The sequence below is a fragment of the Lutra lutra genome, chromosome 14, assembly GCF_902655055.1.
Source record: "Lutra lutra chromosome 14, mLutLut1.2, whole genome shotgun sequence".
Classification (NCBI taxonomy): domain Eukaryota; kingdom Metazoa; phylum Chordata; class Mammalia; order Carnivora; family Mustelidae; genus Lutra; species Lutra lutra.
This window is the reverse complement of record NC_062291.1, coordinates 3,855,060-3,881,431: the sequence shown is the minus strand read 5'-3', so window position 1 is coordinate 3,881,431 and position 26,372 is coordinate 3,855,060.

Here is a 26,372-nt window from a genome sequence, read left to right as displayed (position 1 = left end):
AGCCAGCTCAATGACCCCCCTTTTTATCACTGCATTTCCATTTGGCATTGAAATGTGATCTCTCCTTAAATCTGAGTTGTTTGTGAGGGTGGGGTCTGGAGACCCGGGACCATGTCTGGCCCTGGCAGGTACCTGTCTGATGCAAACAGCCCCAGGGACCCTCCTGTCACTGTGTGGGCTTGTGGAGGACACAGCCACCAAGAATTCTGCAGATAAACGGATTTTCACATAGCTGGAAAGTCAGGTAAGACCTTTTCTGGGGCTCTGGGGTCTCCCCAGAAGCCATAGGGCCTGGCAGGGTTTTGCACTCTGGCTGAACTTTAAAGGGTTGGAGGATAATGTTTGGGGTTTGGTGAGCCTTCAAGGGCATGAAACCAGAACCTGCAGCCCCAGGAGGAATGGGGACAGAAGAGGAGAACACCTACACTGCGTCTGAGAGAATGAGGGAGAAAAGCTGGCAACTCTTTCCTGCTCCCAGGAAAAGGAAAAAGAGAAGGAAGAAGAAAAGTTTGAAGGAATTGTGAGGCTAAAGGCATGGGCACCCATGTACACACTAGTCTGAATGAATTACTTTCTCCTGCTGCATGAATCAGTGCATAGACCTATGAACTGCTCCCGGGGAAGGGGAATATGGGATTCACTACCCAGTGATGGACGTAGAGTATGAGGAAGAGAGTCAGGTCAATCCAACCCAGAACCACGAGCTGGAATGACTGCAGGGAGCAGACAGATAGCATAAACCAGGGACTCAGGCCAAGGTGCCTCCTTCTTCACAAACAGTAGAGCTGCAGATCAAGAAGCCAGGAGGACTCAGCACTGCCTCCAACAAAAATACCTTCTCCCACTTTATTTATAACCTCAGTTTTTCAATCTTGTTTTCCCACTTTTGACGGAGATGCCAATCCTGAAAGGTATCTTCCATAATAAGGGAAACAGCAATGCATGGTGATGGCAAAGGGCAAACAGTGCTCACCTTGCTGGCCAAGAGGCAGTATGGTGGCGACCTTCAGAGTCAGGCCCAGTGGAAGGGGAGGCCCTGGGGCACACCAGCTGATTTGGGCTGTGCCGTCTACTTTCTAAGAGATGCCTGATATCCAGATTCTATGAGAAGTCTCTAAATTTTGAAAGGTGGGCCCTCATTTTTGTTTTTACACGGTAAGCCAAAGAGAACATATTATAGCCCATGAGTTTGACCTCTTTTAGAGACAACCAATCTCACTCCATTAAAGAGATAAAAATCTCTATTCCAACGGCAGTATGGTGGGAAGGATGGACCGGACAATGTAGCTGAACACCAGCCAGACTGTCCTGCTCCCTGGAGTCCGGGTGCGGAAATACCAACTCTACATTCCATGTCCAGTGGAATTCCAGCATCTCCCTGAAATGTCTGCATGCTCCTGGAGGAAGAATGAGGAGCTGTCTTCTCTGCATGCTCAATAGATAGTAGACAAATGAATGAGCACGTTAATTCCAATGAGAAACTTAGCTCCGTTGCAATAACAGCAAATAAGTCACTTGCTCCAGGGATTCATAAATTCACCAGGAATTCAGAGGTGTTGTGAGGGAATATGAACATCACTTATATCCATGCCATCTCCTCAACCATTCTTGCTCTCCCCCATCCCTGTTACCCTTAGCTCCTCTCTGCCTGCATAGCCTGGTCTGCCATCTTGAATGTACATCTTGAATGTAGAGCAACTCAACCCTCCTGTCAGGGGCACCAATCAACAAGCAGGCCCAAAGGGATCTGGGAATCTTACTAAGGAATTTTCTCTGGCAAAGGCAGTTCCCTTCCCAAGAGGAATTCTGGGGTCAGCTGTTTAGACAGTCAAAAAAACCCAAACATTATTTTCTGCTTTTTAAATTGAAATATAATTAATATTCAGTGTTATACTAGTTTCAGGTATACTATACAATAATTCAACAATTTTATACATTACTCAGTGCCCATCAGGCTAAGTATACTCTTAATCCCCTTCACCTGTTTCACCCATCATCCCCTCCCCGCACTTCCCCTCTGGTGACCACCAGGTCGTTCTCTGTAGTTTTAGTTTTAGTCTGTTTTTCAATTTGCCTCTTTTTCTTTGCTTGTTTTGTTTCTTAAACTCCACATATGAATGAAGTCATATGGTATCTGTCTTTCTCTGACTGAGTTACTTCACTAAGCATTGTACCCTCTAGGTCCATCCATGTTGTTGCAAATGGCAACATTTCACTCTTTTTTATGGCCAATTAATATTCCATCATATATGTATTATGGAATATTAATATATTTAAATATATTTATAAATATTATATAATTATACATATACCACTTTTTTGTGTGTGTGAGTAAAGTGATAGAAGTTTATTAAGCTTATTAAGTGGTGATACAGGAAAAGTTCTCAAGGGTGAGAGGGGTCCCCCCACAATGATGGCCTTCAGGGTTGGTCTTTCATAGAAAGCTAACCAGGGAACTTAAATCCTTTCAACATCTCTATTGATATCACCACTGAACAAGGACTAGTGATAACACCTTCAATGGCTTACTTCCTTTTTAGGGTCTCCTTATTCTTTGTTGGTCGCAGATGATTATCATAAAAAAGACACCCACCCCACATGCCTAGGGCACTTCCTTATCCAGTGGTCCATAAATGGATACTTGGGTTGTTTCCATATTCCATATCTTGGCTGTTGTCAGTAATGCTGCAGTAAACATAGGGGTATGTAGATATTTTGAATTAGTGTTTTCATTTTCTTTGGGTAAACACCCAGTAGTGGAATTACTGAATCATAGTAATTCTATTTGCAGTTTCTTGAGGAACCTCCATACTATTTTCCACAGTGACTGCACCAATCTACATTCCCACCAACAGTACCCAGGGGTTCCTTCTGTTCCACATCTTCACCAAACTTGATATGTCTTATCTTTTTGCTATTGCCATTCTGACAGATATGAGGTGATGTCTCATTGTGGTTTTGATTTACATTTCCTGGATGATCGGTGATGTCAAGCATCTTCTCACATGTCTCTTCACCATCTGGATGTGTTCATTGGAAAAATGTCTATTCATTTTCCAAATAATCCAATTTTCAAATATTTTCAATATTTGAGTATTGAAATATTAAATATTGAAATATTGAATATTTCAATTGAAAATATTCAATATTTCAATTTCAATCCAATTTTCAATATTTTCAAATTGGAAAATATCCATTTTCCAAATAATCCAATTAAAAATGGGCATGTCTGCCCATTTTTAATTGGATTATTTGTTTTGGTTTGGTTTTTGGTGTTGAGTTGTGTCAGTTCTTTACATATTTTGGATATAGACTCCTTATTGGATCTGTCCTTTGGATCTACCCTTTGGATCTATCTTCCCCCATTCAGTAGGTCTGCTTTTTATTTTGTTGATGGTTTCTCTCACTATGCAAAAGCTTTTTATGTTGATATAGTTCCAATACTTTAATTTTGATTTCAATTTCTTTGCCTGAGGAGACATATCTAGAACAATGTTACTACAGCTGATGTCAAAGAAATTACTGCTTATATTTTCTTCTAGGAGCTTTAGTTTATTTAGACAGTAAAAATGTGCCACCTTATTACATAACAGTAACAGATAAACTTGTTTACATCTTTATTGTTCTTTTCCATGTTGATCCTCCTCCCAGTGAAGTAAATTGATAAAGCAAATGAGAAGATAAGCTCCAGACAGAAAACATAAGTAATCAGACAACTTAACATGAAAGCATGCAACTTGCAAGTTATACAACCAAAACTTCAAAAGCAGGGCTTTGAGTACAATTCCCATAGGTGTTGAATGTGGAGTAAGACAATGGAAACATTGCTTCAAATTATTTACCTTGCCTCATGCCAACATTTTCTGAGTTAGAGTGTGAGGTACAGGGGGAGACCTTGGGCAAGGTTCACAAGCAAGGGGTGGACATCTGTTATTGCATGTTGATCTGGACCCCAGGAATCAATGATGGGTCTTAGGCTGATGTCTCCAAGGTGCCAGGGAGCCTGACAATGCCTCTTTGCTGAAGTGACCCTTTACCCTTCCTGGTATTGGATGTTAACAGTGGATAGTACACTGCTACATGAGCTCTGTGTTTGCTTATCACCCCCTGAGGTGTATTAGTTTACTAGAGCTGCCAAACAGAATACCACAAACAAGGAGTTCAAAAACCAGAAATTTATTGTCACAGTTCTAGAGGCTGAAAATCTGAAATCAAAGTGACCTGACTGGGTCATGCTCCTTCTAAAGGACCTAGGGGAGAATCCTTTCTTCCCTTTTCCTAACTTCCAGGGGTTCAAGCATCTTTAGTAATCCTTGGCACTGATAATCACGGTTTCCATCATCTCATGGCCCTCTCCTTCTGTCTCCTCTGTGTCTCCAAACCATTCTCTCTTTATAAGGACACCAGCCATTTAATTTAGGACCCATCTTAATCCAGTGTGACCTCATCTTAACTAACTATATCTGCAAAAACCCTAGTCTCAAACAAGGTCATCTTCTGAGGTTTCAGGTGAGCATTCATTTTAGGTCACTTGATCCCACTAGAGTGGGCCTTTATCTGATTAGATCTAGCTTAGATCAATCATAGCAGAGGCAAATTCAGAAGTCTCTAGATTCTACCTTTTAGTGAAGAACTTTTGTGAAAGTTGGTTTTCTTGAATAGCATTCAAGATCCCAAGTCTACTGACTTTCTGGGCATTAAGCCAGACTTCTCTTCCTAGGGGTTAACTTTGGATTGAATTATTAGTGCCAAACATTTATATTTAAGTTAGAAAGAAATACGTCTTACTCAGCAACACTGAGATGAAGTAGCACTTAACCTCAATATTAGATTCAAATTTTACCAAAGGAGTTCTGGAAGGCTGGAAGATACCTCTACGTCTTCCACCTATCAAAGACCCACAACAACTTTGCTTACATGTAATTTATATTTTAAAGGCAGAAACAGTGAAATGCTAACCGCCTGTTACCAACCACATAATCAAGGAAGAATGATTTTATTCTATGAGACTTGTGTTTGTCTGGACATATGTTGCAACAGGAAGGGATCTTGAGAAAAATGTTTGCAAATAAACACATGCTACAACTCCATCCCTCAGGATAGGGAAAACAAAATCATTATTTCAGTATGAACTATGGAGAGACTTGACTTTGGTACCTGTAATTCAATCCTCATGTAATCCTCATGACTCCCACTCATATCCTCCTCCTGGCCCTCTGTAGGGGACTCTGCTTTTCCTTATCCCTGTGTTTTCCATTCCTACCTTTGTGACAGTGTAGGGAACTGAAGAAACCAGCCAGTCTCCCACTGCACTTCAATCCCCTGCTCCTTTCCTGAGAAATTCCTAACTAGATACCAGGTTCCAGATGTTCCTGCAGAGCACAGGCTGTAACTTCCCTTCCTCTTCATTACACGTGAAAAATATTTTTAGATGTATTTATAAGCAACACAGTCATGCACAAAAATAAGAAAAGGAAATCTCTGTAGATAAGAAACGAGCGCTGTCCCTACACCACAGAGGCAGAAGGAAGCCCACAACTGTAAGTGTGGGCCTGCCCCATATTCCTACAGTGGACCTGGTCTAGAACAAGGCCAAACACCTTGGGACAGGGATTGGGGGCCTCCATCCCAGGTGGGCAGGAGGGCTGGCAGTCAGAACTATGCTGCCCATCCAAGGCTGTGCCTAGCAGAAAAATATCCACACGTGGCTGGGACTAGAGCATGGCTTCCACGGGTTCCACGGGTTGTGGGAGCCTGGAGTACTGCTCCTGCCAACTTCCAGGCTGAAGCCACAAGGAGATAATCTCACCAGACATCCTCACATTCCACAGAGGCAAGTTTAGCCACCCAAGAAAGACCAGCAGCCTGAAGGACAGGCAGCAAGCACCAGCGAGGGCCAACTTAAAACCAAGGGATATTTCCATATCTTCAAGGAAGTAAAGGAAGAAATGGCTTCATCAAACGGGAATGGATGGATATAGAAATAACAAATTAGTAAGTTTGGTAGTGAGAAATAGTGCAGTTGAAACAAAAACTCAATAGATGAGTTGAACCTCAATACAGCTCAAAAGTGAGTTCGTGAAATGGGAGATGAAACTAAAGGAATCTTCCAGAATGGATCACAAAGAAACAAAGAAAAAGAAAATATGAAAGAAAAGTTCAGGGACATGGAGGATCAATCTAGACATTTTCCCAGTGAATTCTAGAGATAGAAAATAGAGAGGATCCTTGAGGGACAGTGTTTGAAGAGTAATGGCTAAGACTTTTCCAGAAGAAAGGAGAGCGGCCTGAGTACCTAGAGGAAAAAAAAAATTCACAAAGTGTCAAGCAGAATAAATGTTTTTTAAAAATCCACACTTGGATACACTTCTGTAAAAGTTAGGAAACAAAGGAGGATAAAGAGAAAAAACCTAAAATCTACGAGAGTAAGAGAGAGAGAAATGGACACGTTCATGTCTAAAATTTCTTTTAGACATGCACATTTTAAAAGTAAATAGTCCCTTTGTCTACAAGTTGGATCTTTTCAGGAAAATGGTTTGCGGTTTTAACTACTATCTCTTTTAGTTGCTGGGTGTCAGTGGGAGTAAGGGACCAGCAGCTGTTTCTGGTACTTCTTAACCTCTCTGTGAATCACCCACTTGGATGTCAAAATTCCTGCCTCCTTTTCCCAACAACCTCAGGAGACACCACGTTGGCTTTCCTCAGGGTCTCAGGACAAAAGAATATCTTTTGAAACTGAGCAAATAAATAAATATTCCTTGAATTCCTCTTTCACTAAAAATATTTTCCCCTCAAATGTTCCAAAGACATTTCTCTTTCCTGTTCTATCCTGAGATCCTTGAATATATTTCTGAAGAAAACTTTCCTCCAAAGACTATTTTTAGAAAGTTTACCTCTCATTTTCCCCTGCTGTTTTCCCAATAGCAGAGTGTGACATGGCTTCTGTAAACAACCCAAGAAATTTTAAATTTAAATAAAGTTAAGGATGCATTTTGAATGTCATTTCTCTTCTTTGATTCTGTGACCTTTTGTCCTAATCATTATATCTAAAATAATATATCCTCCATGAAATAAAGTTTTCAAAGAGTAAAACGGACCTAGCATTTTAATTTTAATACTAAGGCCTTTAGGTCACTTTCCAGGAAACACATTTTATTATGGGACTACTGGACTTATGTTTCATCTTCTCGTGATGGGGTAAGCAAAAGGGAGGTTCAGGAATGCAATAAACTCCTATGTTCTGTTGTCTAAAGGAGCCCTCCTTGGATGTCCTTCTGTGATCCATTAGATGACATCATGGACATGATCATGACCTTGGGGAGGCCACTGTGGCAGGAATGAGGATCCAGTATCCACAGGTACCCTCCTAGGCACCTTCCAACCTCCATTTGCTCCTCCTGCTAGAAGTCCAGGTGGTATGAGTTGTACACACCCCAGCCTGCAGGTGTGTCTGGCAGACTTGCTGGAGAACTCTGATGGCCAAGAGGCTCATTTATGCCCCGAATGCAGCCCTTCAGTGGGAAGAGAGCATCGGGACACAAATTTGATATGGTGACGCTTCTCCATTGTCAGAATAAACAGTTGTCTTAGGTGTAGCACCATGCCCACTCTATATTCGAGGCCCAACAAATATTTGTAGAATTGGTTATTTAATTAGTGAATATGGGGCAAGTACCAGGGAGTACGAAGTTCTAAGTCGGACTGAGAAGCACACTTGTGCAGTTGTCTCTGAGAGTTGTTGGAGATATGCAAGGGGTGTGGCAAAGCGATGGTGTAGCAGAGAAGAGAGTCTCCCCATTTCACTGGAGATTACCACCACACAGTCCATATAAGGGTGGACAGATCTTCAGAGGAGATCTAGACAGGCATCCTCCTGGCAATGGACCTTTGGTCCTTCAGCTTCCAACCGCAGTGAAAAGAGTAAGGGGTCTTTAAGAGTATCAGAGGTCTTAGCAGAAGTCTTAGCAGTGAAGGTCACTATGAGGGACTGAAGCAGAAGAAAGTTTGGGAAGTATGGCCCTCATCACCTAGGAGGTGGGACGGCTGTGGCTATAGGCAGACATGACTATGGGGACTATGGGGACTATGGAGACTCCCAGACCTGGCTGGCACTGGGGGGTGGGAATGTATATCAGTCAGGGTTCAGGTGCATGAAAATGAAAATATCTCAGGTATTTTCAACAAAAAGAGGATCAGATGCCAGGAACCAGGCAGGCTCCTTGAGCAATCTGGGAGAACTCAGATGACTCCGGGAACAACTCCAGTTGGAGAGCTGGTGCCTCTGCTAAGGGCATGGGGGTCAAGAGGCCAACAGCAGAGCGGTAGAGGTCAAGAACACGTCATCAGGGCCCTGCCCAGCATTTGAGGAACCATGGTCACTTCTCAGCACCACTCTAACTGGTGGCTGGACCCCGGAAGCTGAGTCAGGCATCCCGGCCTCACCAGGACGCCCAGGACTGCAGCTGAGGTCACAGACAGGGAGCTTACAGCTCACCACCACCTTCCAAATTGGGGTTCCAAGTGAACATCCAGAACCCTAGCTGCAAGAGAGTCTGCCAAACGTATTTTCTATCTTTCTAGACCCTGTCATTCAGGAAGACACAGAAAAAGTAAGCTGGAATAGAGCCTAAATGCCAACTCCCATACCTGCTGGGTAGTTGAGCTGTTGGGTTTGGAAGTGTCTTTTACATCAAGGAGTAGAGGTCCTAAAATTATGGATAGAAGTGAAACCAGGAAAGTCTTACATGACTATTAAGTGACTACTTGGCTTTTTTCCTGACCTGTAGATCGCATAGACAATGGAAAAGTGGTGATGGTAGTTACCAATAACTTTACAAAATTATTTTGATGATGTGTTAAGATAAATTCGTTAAGACAAAATAACTGAAAAGTACACCACATACAACAGCAATTAGAATTATAGTAATATTAGGTGGAGGAAAAAACCCCTTTATCCTCTTATGAGTTGGAAATATATCCTGTTGGACCAATTCTAAGCAGAGTTTAAGTAGGTAGCAGTTAGTATTTGGCTTTTATGATGATACACATACCTGGGACTCACAGTTCAATGTCAATGCATTTCTCCAACTGCCACCATCCCATGGTGATTTAATTAACCCTTAACAGTAGCTCTGACCGACAGCCCCAATCTGCTTTCTTCTGAGCACTGGCATCAGCCCCTGCCATAACCTGCAGAAAGGAACCATGTGCTCATTGTTCACCCCTGATGGAGTGTGCTCTGGACCTCCCCGTGAGGCCTGACAGTGGACCCTTCTCCAAATCCATTCCCCGGGCCAATAGCCCCCACCTCTCAGGGTTACACACATTGTCCCTCCTGCCTCTACCCTCAGCCAAAAGCAGCTTCCAGGTGTTGGTTTAGTCCTACAGTTTCTGCACAGAGAATTGCTTCATTATGGGAATTGACTGATATAATGAATGGCTATCTCGGTTTTAGAAAAGCTATGAGAACACATCAAAAATCTGACCTTAGAATTATCTTTAAAAGGATTTTTATACAGGAGCCAATAGCAAGTAGGAGTCGGGGGTGGGGGATGGTGGAGAGGAAGAGAGAGAAAAGGAAGGAGAGGGAAGGGAAGCGAGGAGAGGAAGGAGGGAAGGAAGGGGAGAGAGGGAGGGAGGAAAGAAGGAAAACAGGGAGGGAAATTGCTCTATGCAAATCTCGTGCTTTTTATTGAGAGAAATGTCCTCCCAGAGAGGTGGAACAACAGCAAGCCTGTTGGAGAGATTTCGTCTGGATTGGCCACAGGGGCTCTATGCATCTTGACTCAAAGTCATCCTCTTTGTGGCGTCGAGTCCTGGCTTGATTTCCCTTCAGTTCTCTCCACAAGCAGCCAGAGTTGGATTTGGAGGCTAATGCACTGTTCTGGCCTCCCAGGACCTGTGAGAACAGCAGACCAAGGAAGGACACACACTCCAGATCAAAGCCTGTTTCGGCCAGCGCCTGGGACTTGGGTACATGCCTGGGTCTCCGCCCTGAGCTGGGTCTGTCATGGCAGCACCTGCACCTCCATCCTATCTGATCAATATCCTTGGGGTTTCATAAGACACGCAGAAATGGGCTTGTTGGGGAGAACATTCTAGAGTTGGATCTCTTCGTGCACAGAAAGGGTTCTTTGGGGATGTGGTGAGCACTCCCTCTGAGCTCCCTGGCCCTTCCATTGGGGTTTAGCGCTGTGCCACAAGAGGGGCTGGAGCTCCATCCTGGGTAATTGTGAAGGTGCTTTCCCGTGCCCTGAAGAGTTTTTTTTTTTTTTAAAGATTTTATTTATTTATTTGACAGACAGAGATCACAAGCAGGCAGAGAGACAGGCAGAGAGAGAGAGAGGGAAGCAGGCTGCCTGCTGAGCAGAGAACCCGATGCGGGTCTTGATCCCAGGACCCTGAGATCATGACCTGAGCCGAAGGCAGCGGCTTAACCCATTGAGCCACCCAGGCGCCCCATGCCCTGAAGAGTTTTGCTTACTCGACCTACGTCCTTAATGCCAGCACCAGGTATTTCTATAGCACTTTAAGGTGCCATGTTTTTCTGTATTTCCATTTTACCCTCGAGGACACCAATTCGGAGATAGGGTGAGTGAATGGGCAAAAGCCAGGCAGCCGATCTATTGCTGAGTTAAGGTTCTATTGTACCTCAGCTCACCGGTGCAGCAAATCCCAAGCAGCAGGGATGAGCCAGGCGTGGGCTAGGGAGCCCCAAGGCAGTCTCCATGTAGGGAGCTGCACAGGGTGAAAAGGAAATGCTTTCTTGTCTGTTTTGCCACTTTGGACAGATTTATTATTTTTTAATGTGTTTTCTTATCCTACCCTGGAAGTTTCCCATGTCTTTACTGTAGGAGAGATAATGCTGACCTCAATCCCATCCTAAAGCTGTGACTGGCATCGTAGAATCAAGAATTAGCATCATTTAGGATTTCACCGCACAGAAGGAAGAACTGGGATTTGGGGTCAGAGGCAAGTGGCTAGCTTGGAAGCCTCTCGTCTTGCTGTAAGAACTTGGGGAGGGAGTTTCAGCCCCCTGAGCCCCAGGTTCTTCGTCTGGGAAGTGGGGAAGTTATTAAACATGCTGTCACACAGGGGGATGAAGAAGTGGGGTCATGCTCAGGAAGTATCTTCAACCATAAAGCTATAGAAAGAGTTATTATCAAACCAGAGCAGACAAAGAACAAAGGTCATGCAAATAGACATTTCAGTGACTGTGAAAATCCAACACCAACTCATTACGTTTTCTCTTTAATGATAACACTGAACTTTAAAGAATTGCAAAGATAACAAGATGGCATTACAATGAGTGTGTTGTATGTTCAGATGATAGGCACTACTTTGCTGTTTAACTCCAAGGAAATCCTGTTAGCAGATTCCTGTCCTATGAAAGGTCCATAGCTGTTATAAAAGGTTTATAAAGCAAAAATGTGTGCTTTGGACAGGGTATTTTATTTTATTTTATTTTATTATTTTTTTAAGATTTTTAAAATTTATTTACTTGAGAGAGAGAAACAGCAAAAGTGAGCACAAGCAGGGAGGAGAGGGAGAAGCAGGCTCCTCCCTGAGCCAGGAACCAAGGCAAGGCAAGATCCCAGGACTCTGGGATCATGACCTGAGCCAAAGGCAGATACTTAACCGATGGAGCCACCAGGCACCCCTTGGGGTGGGTATTTTAAAGAAAAGCTCATGCTGAAGGTCAACAATGTCATTTGGGAAGCTCTACACGTGCTTGTTTCTTGGCTCCTCTATTTTGATACCCAACCACCTGAATTTAATTTCCTTGGTGTCTTTCTTTCCCCGGAAGGCCAGTGTTCAGTTGCTTCCAGGTGAGGCCAACATCACCCTGGTCACATGTTCCACGATCAGCGTGACGTTAGTGTGGGTCTCCTTCCAAGGGCTCTGCTTCTGCAACCTACAAACTCGGCGTCTGGTTTATTAAACATGGTGGTGACCTGCCTGATGTATGCTCTTTGAAGACTCTTCTAGTTCTTTACAATTTCTCTCCAAGCAGAGCAAAGGAGTATCAGATAAGTAGCAGAGAAGGCAGACATCTGATGGATGGATAATGGGTGATGATGGAAAACGGGCTCACATGCAAACAATTCTGCCCATCCCCACTGCCCGCTGACCACAGCTTCCCCAGAGACAGTGAATATTAGCCACAGAACGGAGGTCACGGCGGGTCAGGCAAGCAAATGGGATTTTTCCTATGAGTGTTTCTCACCTCATCTCTGCTGGAGACTTTGCTATTTTCTTCTCTTTTCTTCTGGAGACAAACAAAATAGAAAATGAACTTCAAAGGTGTGCAAGTCATTCAGGCAAATAAAGGATCCAATTGAAGCATCCTTTGTGTGAAATTTGTTCTCTAATTCATTCAGTCAGACCAAATGTTGGAGAACAATTCAGTTTCCATTGGAAGAATTCTGCCTGTTTGGCCTCCTGAGCCATACTTGATCTGTAACTATGCTCTTTCCAAAACATCTCCTCAACAGGTACTGTTGGATATCCCCATGAAGTAAGATTACTTACCCCAAAGGATGCCTGGCTTGGCTGAGAACTCTGGAGGCTGCTGAGAATTTGCACAAATTATGCCCAATCTGGCTTTAAAAACCAGAGGGTCTTTTATAACTTTCAGAAGATTCTCAATCAGATTGGGTAGTCTTCTCCACTTCTGTAGTGCCTGTTATATTCTAAGTCTGATAGGGTGGTCAAGAAGACAAAATAGGGCCCTTCAAGGATTTGCCATCTTGTTAAAGAATCAACAGGACACTTAACATCAAATCCTCTCAGTATTCTCTTGTATTCATCAGAGTTGCAAGAATGGAACCCATGGTGGGTAGGTTAAGCAGAAAAGGAATTTATGAAAAGATACTAGGAAACTCATAGACTCTCTGGAGATTAGAGCCTGAAGAGTCCGTAGCCAGGAACTCACATGAGATTTCCCAGCAGAGACCCCGAGTGGTCTCCTCAGGACACAGGCCATGGCTCACACTGTGAACCCAACGGGACCTTGGCCCTGTGGCCTCTGAAATCATGGTATCACTTCCTTAGACTCTACCCCCTTTGCCAGCAAATGACGTCTCTTCTTTTCTAAATGGGTGCACTGACTAGCCAAGTATCCAAGGCTGGACGTCAGGAGCCAAGGACACTGGGAAAGATTCCACTTGTGTTAAGGTTCCAGCTTCTACCAAGGGAAGGCGGGATTCATTCCCATGCTCCCCAAATACAGGAAACTGCTAAAGATCGTGACACCCACAGAATGACAGATGTTCACCAGTCCACTCCGATTATGCTAACCTATGCCCTCATTATTTCAAGTCCAGTTGAATACGGTAGGTATCTAACCGTTATCTCCCTTTCTGACTCTTATTTCCCGTTTCTTATGCCACACACACACATTATTTCCTGTTTCTTATGCCACATAATTCCTAGATCCATTTTTCTAGCCCTGCAATGAGTCCCCACTAAAATGCCAGTATTCTCAGCAGGCGTTAAGCATTAAACAATTAACACTGATTTAATCGATGTGATTAATCTGGAGAACAGGCACCAGGGCAAGAGAACGGGACACAGCACCAGTAAATTTTGCAAAGGATCCTAAAAGACCCAGGAGAAGGTCAAACCCCTGAAGCAGGGTGCCCAGCATCATGGAGAGAGCAGGGCAGGAGGAGACAGCACTGAGCAATCAGGTGTTTGTCATCATACCTGTCCTTGGCCCTGGGATGGGCTCTAGGAACACAGAGCAATGACACACAGCCTAGCCCAGAACAGGAGCCTGGAGGGGTCAGTCCCAGTGTAGCGCAATCCATGATGAACACTTGCTGCTAGACCTCCGCTGGGTCCTAGTGCCGCTCCTCCTCAGCCCGGACCCTGAAGCTAGGCTTGGATTGACCTGGTCCATAGCCCAGGAAAAAGGAACCTGATGTTTACCATCCAGAAAAAGGAGGGCCTGGGTACAAAGGAAGGAGCTTCATCAGGAGGGCAGACCCCACACTATTTAGCCCAGTTTCCAGCTATCTAGGACAAGCACATTTTTTTTTTTTCAGGGACGGAGGAGAAACTGGCCAGAGAAACACAGCACTGGTTATCACTGAGTGAGGAGGTCCTGTGTTTTCCTTTAATGACCATTTAGGGTCTCAGGGATCCTCTAAATGACTCTCCAACCGATCTCATCCATGTTTCAGTCCACCGTTTGCTGGGACCCAAGCTGTAGCTTACAATCACTGGGCTGGTTTGTTTGGTTTGGTTCCTCAGGTCTGACACTGAGACCAGATATGTTTTTTGCCTTCCATTCCCTTTCTTGGCCCCTCCCCTTCTGCTCTCTGGGGGCTGATGGAACAAGTTATCTCAGACACACAGGAATCCCTGCTGTGTTATTCTTCAACGAAGGACCCTGTGGAGAAAACCATGTGACATATGTGACATATGCACACGGAAAGGGACAGCTGAATTGGTGACCAAACCTTGGGGCACTTCTCAGCCTTGGTAACCAGCACTGCAGCTTCCTGTGTCTGCAAGGAAAAATGAGAAGACACCACTTTTGCCCCCAGCTTGGCTGCTCCTAAGTAGGGGCAGGAGAGATAAGAAAGATTTTCCAGAAGTTCAGCCTGTCATCTTTCATTTGGGTATTCATTCGTTCATTTACTCATTTATTTAGGAAACCTATCTTTACTGAACACCCCAATTTGCCAGGCACTACAGTAAATAAGGGAGTTACAAAAATGTGTTTGTTCATGGAGGGGGGAGGGGAGACTGACCTGTGGGCAAGGTGGTTGGTGGTGATCAAAGGGTGAAGTTGCCTCAGACTTCCAGGTAAATAATAATAGTAGTAGTAGTAGTAGTAGTAGTAATAAACAACCCAAAATGGATATCTCTTTCCTTCCCCCAAGTAATTCTGACTATTCTCCTCCTTCCAAACTCCCAACCCTCACTGATCCACACCTTCCCACACGCACCAGCACATACCTCCTGTCTACCGTTGGGCTCGGGATTTGATGGGGGCAAGAGTCAGGGTGGGGGAGGGAAGAGAGGAAGGGAGGATGGGGAAGGGAGGGGAGAAGGGAGAAAGGCACTCCTCAGCATGGTGTAGGACTCAGAATGGAGGAGGAGGGGGAGCACCTGGGGCACTCTTCCCTCACATCCCCCTTCTCACGCTCAGAAGTGACTTCTGACCTGGACAGAATCACAGACCTCCCGCCTTCATCGTGTACTGCTGCGTCTCCATCATACTCCCTGTCCAAGGCTACCGGCTGGTGAGTTTGGATCTTCGGCTGCCCCGAAGCTTCAATGTCCTTGACTGTGTAAGGGACTGGCAGTGTGATTGGCACAAACACTCATGTATTTGGTGTGCTGCCCTTGCCTCTGGAGGAAACCCTCCCTCCTTTGGAAGAATGTTAGCATAGTCCGACATGATGTTAGAAGAATGAGCCACGAAAGAGCACGGACAGGGGATTCTTGAGTCCTCCAGCAATGCCTTCTAGTTTCCCCCCAAATCTTCCTCAGTTCCGAGCACATGAATTCAGGGCTCTCAAATGAGTTTTCTTTTTTTTTTTTTTATATAAAGATTTTTTTTTTTTTATTTGACAGATAGAGATCACAGGTAGGCAGCGAGGCAGGCAGAGAGAGAGGAGGAAGCGGGCTCCCTGCCGAGCAGAGAGCCCGACGCGGGGCTCGATCCCAGGACCCTGGAATCACGACCTGAGCCGAAGGCAGAGGCTTTAACCCACTGAGCCACCCAGGCACCCCTCAAATGAGTTTTCTAAAGCAGATCTGTCCCAACCTTTTGAATCCAACCTGTGCTCCTGAGGGAAACAGAGCAGGGTTTTGAGCTGCTGTCTGCCTGATTCTCAGGGGTGCCTACCTGGCTGGGAGGGGGAAGTAAAGATTGGGAATGTCCCATTTGTATAAAGTGCCCCCACATCCATGATTCTAGATCTTGCCCACCCCTGGCCCCTTCAGCATCAAGAAATCAGCCTCTTTCCCATCTCATCATGGCTGCTAGGAGAGCACCGTCTGGAGTCATTACCCTGCTGGGACTATCCTCCCATACCTCAGTCTTTGTGCAGGGGAAGCGGGCGTGCTCTCTGTCTCCACCTAAGCCCCTCAGGAGCTGGGCATCCTGCAGTATTCCAGAAGTAAGGGTTATTTGGGGTAGACCAGAAGGACGGGTTATTTGGGGAAAGGCAAGGAGGGGGAAGGAGAAGAAGTGCTGCTGCATGTGGGCATGGCTGCTCCCATCCAAGGAAGAACACCCCTGCCTTATGTTCCGGGGTGAAATTGCAACGAAATAACCCTGCCTCTAAATGTGCTCAGTTCTTTTCTCCTTCACACCTCCCCTGGACACAGTTTACCTGTGATTCCTAATTTGCGATTCTGTGGATTTCAAAAGACTTCTTTTCCATACAAGTCATGTTCTCTGTAGTTCAAAATGCTGATTACACTTAGCTTTCATCTCATATTTTCTCTCCTAGCCTTAAAGTAAATATTCGTAGCATTAATTTCTATAGTATGTAAAAAAAAAAAACTGTCCCATAAAAGCAATAGCAACTAATCATTTAAAAAATAAGCATGTATCTCTCATTCCCTCACTCCAAAATACACATTAAAAAAAAAAAAACTTCAATGTTCGAGGTATTTTCAGCTTTCCTTCATTGTCTTAAACATCTGTCTGGTTGCTTCCCTGCAGACATTTGCTAAATAATATGGTTTATTTTGGATAACTGATGATAGGAAACCTTCTCATATATCCACCAAATGGCATTTTTAATCACATCGTCTTTTCAACTTTAAAGAACCAAATGATTTCCTTATCTTGACATGATTTATAATTTGAGTATGAGCCAGGGACCTACAAGGGCATTATCTACGGAGTCTTCACATAAAGGGTTCTTATCAAGCAAGCCAAGTTTACAATCACAGCAAGAGAACAGAAGGAAAACAAATGATATGGTCAATAGTTCCCCATGTACGATTTTTTCAAAGCATCTTATCTAGTAAACCTCTTTCCCAAAAGCTCACAGACGATGTGATTTTCCATTAACTGCGGAGAGATGGTAATTGATGTGGATAACATTTTGAATGTTTCCTCCTTTTACTGGCTGCCAGCGAAGGCTCCATTTTTTTCTTTTTGGACATCAGTTGGATTTCTCTTCCATGAGATCAAAGCCTTTGTTGATACAGATTTCTCTCATTACCGATGGTTTTGATCAGAAGGTAAAAAACTATCACGAAAAGGTCACCTCTGCACATTCTTTCTTGCTCTTAGAATTTAATTACTTACATGTTTCAGCCAGGGGTGCATCTCAGGACAACTCTTTCCACTCTCACTTCACTCCCAAATCCCCACTATCTCCTTCCCAGATCTAATTGTCAGTTGACCTTATTTCCTTCTTCACTTAGCGTGACAAACTCTCCTGGTTTGCCCAGGCCTGAGGGCTTCCTGGGTCACAGAACTTCCACTGTTGGGAAAGTTCCAGGGAAAAGGATAAGGTGAGTCACTCCTATAATTCCACACTTTGTCAACCTTTCAAGAACATTGTTCTAGCAAAACTCCTCCCTATCCTAAAACATCAGTCTCCCCCTTTGTAGTATATCCTTACTTTCAGCTCATTGTTCGTATTTCTCACATTCGATGATGATGATAAAATTAGCAAAACTCAGTTCTCTGATCAACTGTTGGCCATTCCCCTCCTTCATTTTGCAGCAGAACACTGGACGGAGTTGTCTGTTTTCACGGTCTCCAGATTCTCTAGCTACTATATCTTCACTAGCAGTTGTCACTTCCACTTTGTCACTGAAACTGCTCTGGTTGAAGCCAAGAAAAACCACATGTAGCTAGATCCAATGTTGTCAGTCTTCTTCCTACTTGGCCATCAGGTTGGCTACTCCCTCCTTCTGGATAGGCTTTCCTCAGCTGGCTGTCGAGACACCACACTCCCGTTCTTTCTCCTCCTTGGTCATGCCTTGGCCATGACTTATCAATGTGCATCCTTACGTGTCACATAATGACACATCCAATGTGTCATCTCCTTGACATGTAATATTGGAGGTCCTCAGAGCTCTACCTTTGTTCTTCACGCACATTATTGACTCCTGGCTTCAGCCATCATTCTTGTATGAATTATTGTGATCTGATCCCATTTGGTCTCCTTGCTTTTATCCTTCTCCCTGCCAGCTGGCCTTGAGCTCAGGTCGGTTCATATTCTTGGCTTAGTGTAATCCAGGCAAGATACAGCCCCTGATTTAGATGAGCCTACAGTTTAGATGAGAGACACAGAGTGCTTTCATGAAAAGAATAAATAACAATTCAAGGCCATATATGATTAAAGGCCAAGATGTGTGGCAAGAGCAACTTGTGCTCTTCTTCACAGCTTAAACCTATGTCACACATGGATTTTCCTACCTGTCCATTCACAAGTCACTCTAAAATGCTAAAGGATAACTCCTGGAAAAGGCAAGGCTGAATTACAGAATTTTTTCAAAGGAATGCCACTATATTACTCTTAGTGTATAAATTCTGACATGTGGGAAGGTAAGCAATGGACTGCACGGAAGACACATGCCCCGTCCTGCAATGGCTCTCATAGAGGTCATTAGGAATCATTTCAAGTGGGTACACTGAACTCAGCCAAATCAGAGGTGGTCTTGAAGTAGATGATTGCAATGTATTTGTGACTTCTCAGGTTGCTAGAAAAAGAAAAAGGGAAACCTTTTCTCCTGACATTTCTGGAGCTGCTTCTCACAGTGAACCTCTTACAACAAGAGAAATAGTCAAGGGCAGCCAGGGACTTTCTAGGGATCAATAACATTATGTAAGTATTTCTATCAATAGTTCCTTTTTGCTTTAATTCATTTATTCATTCAACAAATGTTTGCTGAGCACCTTATTTGATCTTGAAATTAATCTAGGTACTAGATCCACAATGATGAACCAAGCAGAAACAAAATTTCCCCCATAGAACTGACACAGGAACATTACATAAAAGTTCTTTTAATGGAAGCATATTAAAACCTAGGAGCAAGGCTAGCAGAACAGAGTCCACTGAAAGCAGCTTGATTTTCCTTTGCCCTGGAAAGTAAATTTGACATAAGTTAATGTCTTCCATTTATGGCTTCACTGTCAAGAAACACAGGAGGAGATTTAAGCTTAGTTGCATTCTACATGTTAGGAATTTTTATGAGCTCTTTAATTGAAGTACAACTACATTTAGAAAAGTAAAAAATCATAAACCCACAGCTCAATGAAGTATTGCAAGTAAATGTAACCACCTCCCAGTTCAATAAATTAAATGTTACTGATTCCCCCCAAAGCCCGTAACTGCCCTTCCCCAAATTACGCTACATCCTGTAACTATCCTGACCTCTAAAACAATAGATGGTTCAGTTTTGAACTTTATATAAATCTAATTGTATGGCACGCATTTTCTTGTGTCTGATTTCTTTTGCTCAATATGTTTGCAATTTTTATCCAAATTATTGCATGAAATGGCTCAGTCATTTTAGTTGCTGGATAGTACTCTATTCTATTAGTACACCTCAGTTCATCCATTCTACTGCTGATAAATGTTTGTTTTTTTTGCGGTCTCGGTGATTACTAGTAGTGCGGTCTTGAATATTCTTGTACATATTTTTTTGTGTACATGTGTACATATTTCTTCCAGGCATATATTTAAGAATGAAACGTCCAGAATGCAGGCTATGTGTATAGTAAAATGTAGTGTATAAAGTCAAAGTTTACTAAAATGGTTGTACCTATAGATAGCCATTATGGTACCTCATACCTGTATATACCTGACATATTCCCAGGTTTGTGTGAAAGATCCATTACTTGACATCCTTGCCAATTCTTAACATTTTCAGAGTTTTAAATCTTGGCCCTTCTAGTAAGTGTGATGGCTATTCATCATGTTTTAAATTTCCCTGATTACTAATAAATCTGAGCACCTTTCATTATGTTTAGTGGCTCTTTAGATACCATTTTTTGAAGTACATGTTCAAATGTCTTGTCCATTTTACTATTGGGTATCTAACTTTGTCTTATTGATTTATATATTCTTTACATAATTAAGGATACGCATCTTTTCAGAGATGTGTGCTGTCTATATCTTCTCTCATTTATGACTTGATTTTTAAATGGTCTTCGTGGCATCCTTTGATCAACTGTTTATAATTTTCCTCTAGTCTAATTTTTGAGACAAATAGTTGTTAGAGCAAAAATCAATCCTTGAAGTAGATAAGAATATTTCATAATGAAAAAATGTTCAACAAACAAATAAGACATACCATTCATTGCAACTCTAATAATATGCTTTCAAAACATAAAAAGCAAAATAGACCAAACTGAAGGAAGAAGTAGAAAAATCTATAATCCTTTACCAGTAACTGGATAAAAACACAAAAACTCACTCTACACTGCTTATAAGAGACACAATTTAAATATAAAGATATTGAAAATTTAAAGATAGAAAGACGAATAACGGTATATGATTCAAACACTAATCCAAAGAAAGCTGGTTTTTGAATGTTGAACTATCCTGGCAACCCAGAGATAAAATCCAGTTTGTCATGCTGCATTGTCTTTTTACAAATTGATGTATTCAACTTGCTAACATTTTGCTGAAATTTTTCACACCTATGTTGATGAGGGATATTTGTCTCTCTTCTTATAATTATTTGGTTAGATTTGGGTATCAGGATAACACTGGTCTCATAAAGTGAGACAGGAAGTGTTTCTTTTTCTTTAATTTTTTTCTAGAAGAATTTATGCTAAATTGATATTACTTTTCCCTAAATGTTTGGTAGAGTTCACAAGTGATGTCATCTGGGTCTGGAGTATTCTTTGTGAGAAGGTTTTAACCAATAATTTAATTTATTTAGTAGATAAAGAGATACTCAAGTACTTATATTTTTTTCTCAAATTAGCTTTGGTAGTTTGTGTCTTTTGTAAAACTTATTAATTTCAATTAAATCATCAATTTTATTGACACAAAGATTTTAATAATATTTTTAAACTATCATTGGAATATCTGTAGGGTCTGTATGATACTCTCTTTTCTTTATGAAATTGGCAATTTTTTCTTCTATCTCTTTCTCTCTCTTCCTCATCAGTCTGTCTAGAATTTTATCAATCTTATTTATGTTTTCAGAGAACCAGATTTTATACTCATAGATTCTTTTCTGTATTGAATGTATTGAACCTGCTTTGTTCAATGTATAACTAGAAATCGAGAATACTGCTACTTCGCTCTTTGTCCAATATAGGAAGACTGATTCTTTGATTTCTTATAGATCATGAGAGACATGAAGCTTAGTGCAAAGTCGCAACAACATTGATTGGAAAACTCAAGTTTCACTTAGTGAATAAATTAAATAACACTTGATTATAATATATAATATCTCACTTGATCTGCCCTTGTGACACTCTATAAGTTCAGTGATATAAGGTCTAGTCCATTTAAAACACATACATATCATTTTTTAAACTCCAAACATTACAAGTTATATTACTTTGCCCATTTTATGGTCAAGAAAGCAGAAAATCAGAGAGAGATTTCTAACATGACCACGATCAACTGTAGCAGACTGACTTGTGAGACAGTGCTCTTAAACACTATTTTACCACCTCTAAACCCAAATCGCCCGGGGTCTTGAGTGACCCAAACAAACTATACAGGGACTCTATTCTTTGCAAGTTTTGTTCCAGTGTGAATACAGATTGTTCTCTTTTCATTCGATCACTAATCATTTCTAATGCCCACTTTGACTTATCTCACTGCTCATTTTGCTCTCACCATCCATTTGAATTGTTTCTTCACATGATATTTATAAATTAGAGCCTAATAGAGCCTTATGTCTGTGTCTTTGCTGTTTATATCTGCTCCTATAGACGTATAAAGGCATCTAAATGAGCACCTACCAAATGCAATAGTGTCTGAGCTTTAACAGAACTGAGCCCAGTCCTCTGCAAATTCAGCATTTTCCTTTTGGACAAATTTCACTGCTCTAGTCCCACTCTCCCTTCTGTGAGATAGCACAGGAAAGCCCACCAGCGCTCCTTAAGGTTGAAATAGAAGAGTCTCTATACATCGAGCTGGAGATATTCTGTAAATATTTGTCCTTTCTTTCAAGAAGGTTGTTATTACAACCATTATTACAAAGCTACAGTAATCAAAACAACATTGGATTGACACATAGATTAATGGAACAGAAGAGAGAGAAGAGAGAGCCGAGAAAGAAACCTCTGTGTGTGTGTGTGTGTGTGTGTGTGTGTGTTTTAGTGACAAAGGGGCCAAGAATATGCAATAGGGAAAGGACAGTATCTTCAATAGACAATGCTGGGAAAATGGACCACCATATGCAAAAGAATGAAACCAGACCACTGCCTACATAAAATCACAAAATCACTCAAAATGGATTGAAGAGTTGAATGTAAGACCTGTCTTCAAACAACTCCAAGAAAACACTGGTGGTTAGTTGGTTCCTTGACGTGGATTTTGGCCTTGATGTTTTGGGTTGGACACCAAAAGCAAAGATAACAAAAGTAAAAATAAACAAAGAAGGATGCAAAAACTCACCATAGCAAAGGAAATCATCATTCTGCTGAGTGGGAGAAAAGGAGATTTGCAAGTCATATATGCCATAAAGGCTTCAAACCCGAAACATACAAAGAACTAATATAAATTCATAGCAAAAACAAATTGATGGCAAAAACAGGCAGAGGATCTGAACAGACAATTTTCCAAAGAAGACATATAGATGGTCAACAGGGATGTGAAGAAGTACTCAACGTCACTCATCATCAGGAAAATACAAATCAAAACCAAAGTGAGAGATCACCTCACACCTGTTAGAATGGCTTTTATCAGAAAGGCAAGAAACAACAAGGGTTAGAAAGGATGTGGAGAAAAGAGAAGGGTTGGTGGGAATTAAAAGTGGTACAGCCACTACAGAAAACATTATGGAGGGTCCTCAGATAATTAAAAATGGAACAAACATATGATCCAGCAATTCCATTTCTGGATCTTTATCTGATGGAAGACGTAAACTAGAACATGGTGACTATAGTTAGTAACACTGTATTGCATATTGGAAAGTTGCTATGAGATTAGATCTTAAAAGTTCTCCTAAAAAGAAAAGAAAAACTATAACTAGGGTGATGGATATTAACTAGATTTATCATATGGATAATTTCCCAGTATATACAGATATTGAATCATTATGTCTTACACCTGAAAGCAATATAATATTGTACGTCAATTAGATCTCAATTTAAAAAAAAGAATAGCTTCTCTCTCTTCTATAAACACATCAATCTTTTCCCTTCTCTCAGATACAGTGCTACTTTTCTTTTATATTCTTCTCCTGGTAGCCACCTGACACCATTTCTAGGTACAATATCTTGGCACATCTTCTTTTTCAAACCATATAAAAATAATCCCAAAATCAGTTTTAAGCAACTTTTGAAAATCCTCTGGTCAATTAAAACATTACCTATCAACACATTTCCCTACTGGTTTACTTTTGGATGTTAAATTGAATTGAACCAGATTATGATATAAATAAATCTACTAAAAGCATATTACATTTTTCTGTTTTCCAACTTTCTCTATGGACTGTAAATATATATGTGTGTGCCTGTGTGTGCGTGTGTGTGTGTATATATATATATATGAAATCAATTTTGGAATACATGCTGTTACTAAGAAAATTGTTGTAGACTTTCATTTGTTTGTTTTTCAATTTTCATATATTAGTGACTCCAGGGCAGAAGATGAAAGATATCTTAGTTATTGGTTATAATTTTATCTGTTCATTCTCTTATATTTTCCTTATATCTGATGAACATGTGGCCTGAAAATCTTTACTTTAAATTAAAGATGATAATCTAATTTCTAGGCATTTGGGGGATTTAAATTTTCTGTCCCCATGTGACCATGTGAAATATTTCTCTTAATTATTTTTCTTTGTTGGTAATATTTGTTAGATGGTCTTTCCCTAAGTCAAGCCTCGCCTGGGGAAGTGGGACTCTAAGGCGGAGGAGGAAGGCATCCTAGGAATGTAGAAGCAGCATGAAATCCAGGGATTTAACCTCTTAAGCTACTAAATACATTCCCAATTCCTCAGAGAGAATTCCATAAGCCCTTTAGCTGCTTGGCCCCAGTTGCCACGTCCTGGGCTGTAGTCTGTTTGACCCCCGTCCCCACCTCTCTCACATAAGGGGTTCTGTTAAGGGCCTCCGGCCAAGGGTACGTCTTGGCTAATGCAGCCCTAAGCCTCTGAGGCTGGCTGGTCAAATACGAAAACCACAGAGATCTGGTCACTCCTCAGGGAAGAGGCTTCTCATTATGTCAGGCCCATTTCCTCCCAGAAGCCCTTGTAAACAGCCAAGCCATTTTGTAGTATCAGCTCTGATACTGAGCTCGAGATGCGCCAAGGGTCCCAATCACACGTGACACAATCCAGCTGCTACACTACTTGGTGTGGCGGTTTAAAAAAGGGACTTTCCTGATTAAAACACCCCTTCTCCGGGCAGCATCTGAGATGCCACCTACATATTTGGGCCGAAGGAGTCCCTGAGGGTCTGTGTCTCCTCCTTTTCCCTTCCTTTGTTAATTCCATGAAGAAAGAGTTAAGACGAGCGAGTCAGATGTAGAGATAAATTATCACATAGATCAGTGTGTGTTCCCATCTGAGAATAAACGAAAGAAAAATTAACCTGTTGTTTTGCTATGCAAGTTATATTATTAATCAGTTCCCTACAATGTGTTTTAGCTGAAAAGTAATAACTCATCATTAGGACTCTGCCTGAGGGAATTGAGTTACCATGGAAATAGCCTGTAAGAAGAGACAATCTTTCATTTTTCCCTCTGAGGTACCATTTTCATCAGATGACTTAACAGAGCATTCAACATTTGGGTAGAAAAGAAATATATGTACTCACAACTATACTCGCAGGTGTGTGTGTGTGCGTATAGCATAGTTAACAAACTGTCCCTAATAAGGTATCCATCCTTCAGATGGAATTCTCCAGACGAACTCTTCTGGCTCTTGTCTTCCAACAGCAAAGAAGCCATCATCAAACACCTCACCAAACACTCCAGTGAAATGATTAAGACTGGTTCCACACCCAGGAAGCCGACAGATGGAGCTTCTCTGTGACTTAAAATGGAAGGGAATTCAGAAGATGCAGCCCCTCCCAGCCTCTGATCCTCTGGTATCCAGCAGCAGGAGCCCCAGACAGGAGGGCAGCTGTCGCCAGAGCCAAGATTGGGAGGTACAGGGTGATCAGGGCAGCGTCCTGCTTGGATCCTGGGGAAGGAGAGCGGGACAAGGAGGTGGAAGTAGTAGGAGCCCCATGATTCCACACAGCCATTGCTTACATGAATGGGGCCCTTCTTTGAGGCGTTACCTTCCTGTTCTTTAATTGGGCAAGAGAGTAAACATCAGATTTGCCAACTCATTGAGCAAAATCCAACCCCAAGAAGTCCGAGGTATTGTCACAAGAACACCCAAACTGGCAGATTTCCAGCAGCTGTAGGGAATAGATTACCCTTTTCTCAAATAGCGCTTTCATCGATTGAATATTGAGCTGGAAACAAACAAATTGAAAATCTTCGATCAATGCAGCAATTCCAATGTGACCTCAACTATCAGGTTCTGTGTGTGATTGACACCTTGAGGTGGATCTATCTGACTCGCCATTTGGTTTTCCCAAAGGTCAGGCGGGGACCTCAGAATTGAAAGTCTGGAAATTGTACTCCAGCCCAGTCAAAATGGGGACAGGGTAGTATTCCCATCTCAAGGCTTTAGCTTAATCTAGTTTGGTGAAGGTTTTTTCTTTCTTTCTTCTTAAGATTTTGTTCATTTAGTTAGTTATTTTAGAGAAAGACTGCAGGGTGGGGTCAGAGGGAGACAGAGAGAGAATCTCAAGCAGACTCCTCACTGAACACAGAGCTGACACAGGATTCAGTCCCATGACACTGGGATCATGACTTGAGCCAAAATCGAGAGCCCATCACTCAACCAACTGAGCTACCCAGGCACCCCAGTGAAGGTCTTTTCTAAGCACCCAATGCAGAGCCCCATCTCCTCCTTTCTTTGTGGGCTTATGAGATTTCCAGTCATCAGCATTCATCTGACTTCATCAGAGAGGCCACCGTTGGTCTCTTTTCCCTCCTTGTGTCTTGTTTTTCTTCCTGGGCAGCAAATTCCTTCAGGGAAGGCATAAGAGATAACACAGCACTTACTATGTGCCATGGACCGTTTTACACTGTTCTAAGTGCTTTCCTCACACTCATTCTCTAGTCTACAACAACCCTAAGCAGCTGGCAAGCCATTATTACTCTCCATCTTACAGCTGAGAAAACTAAAGC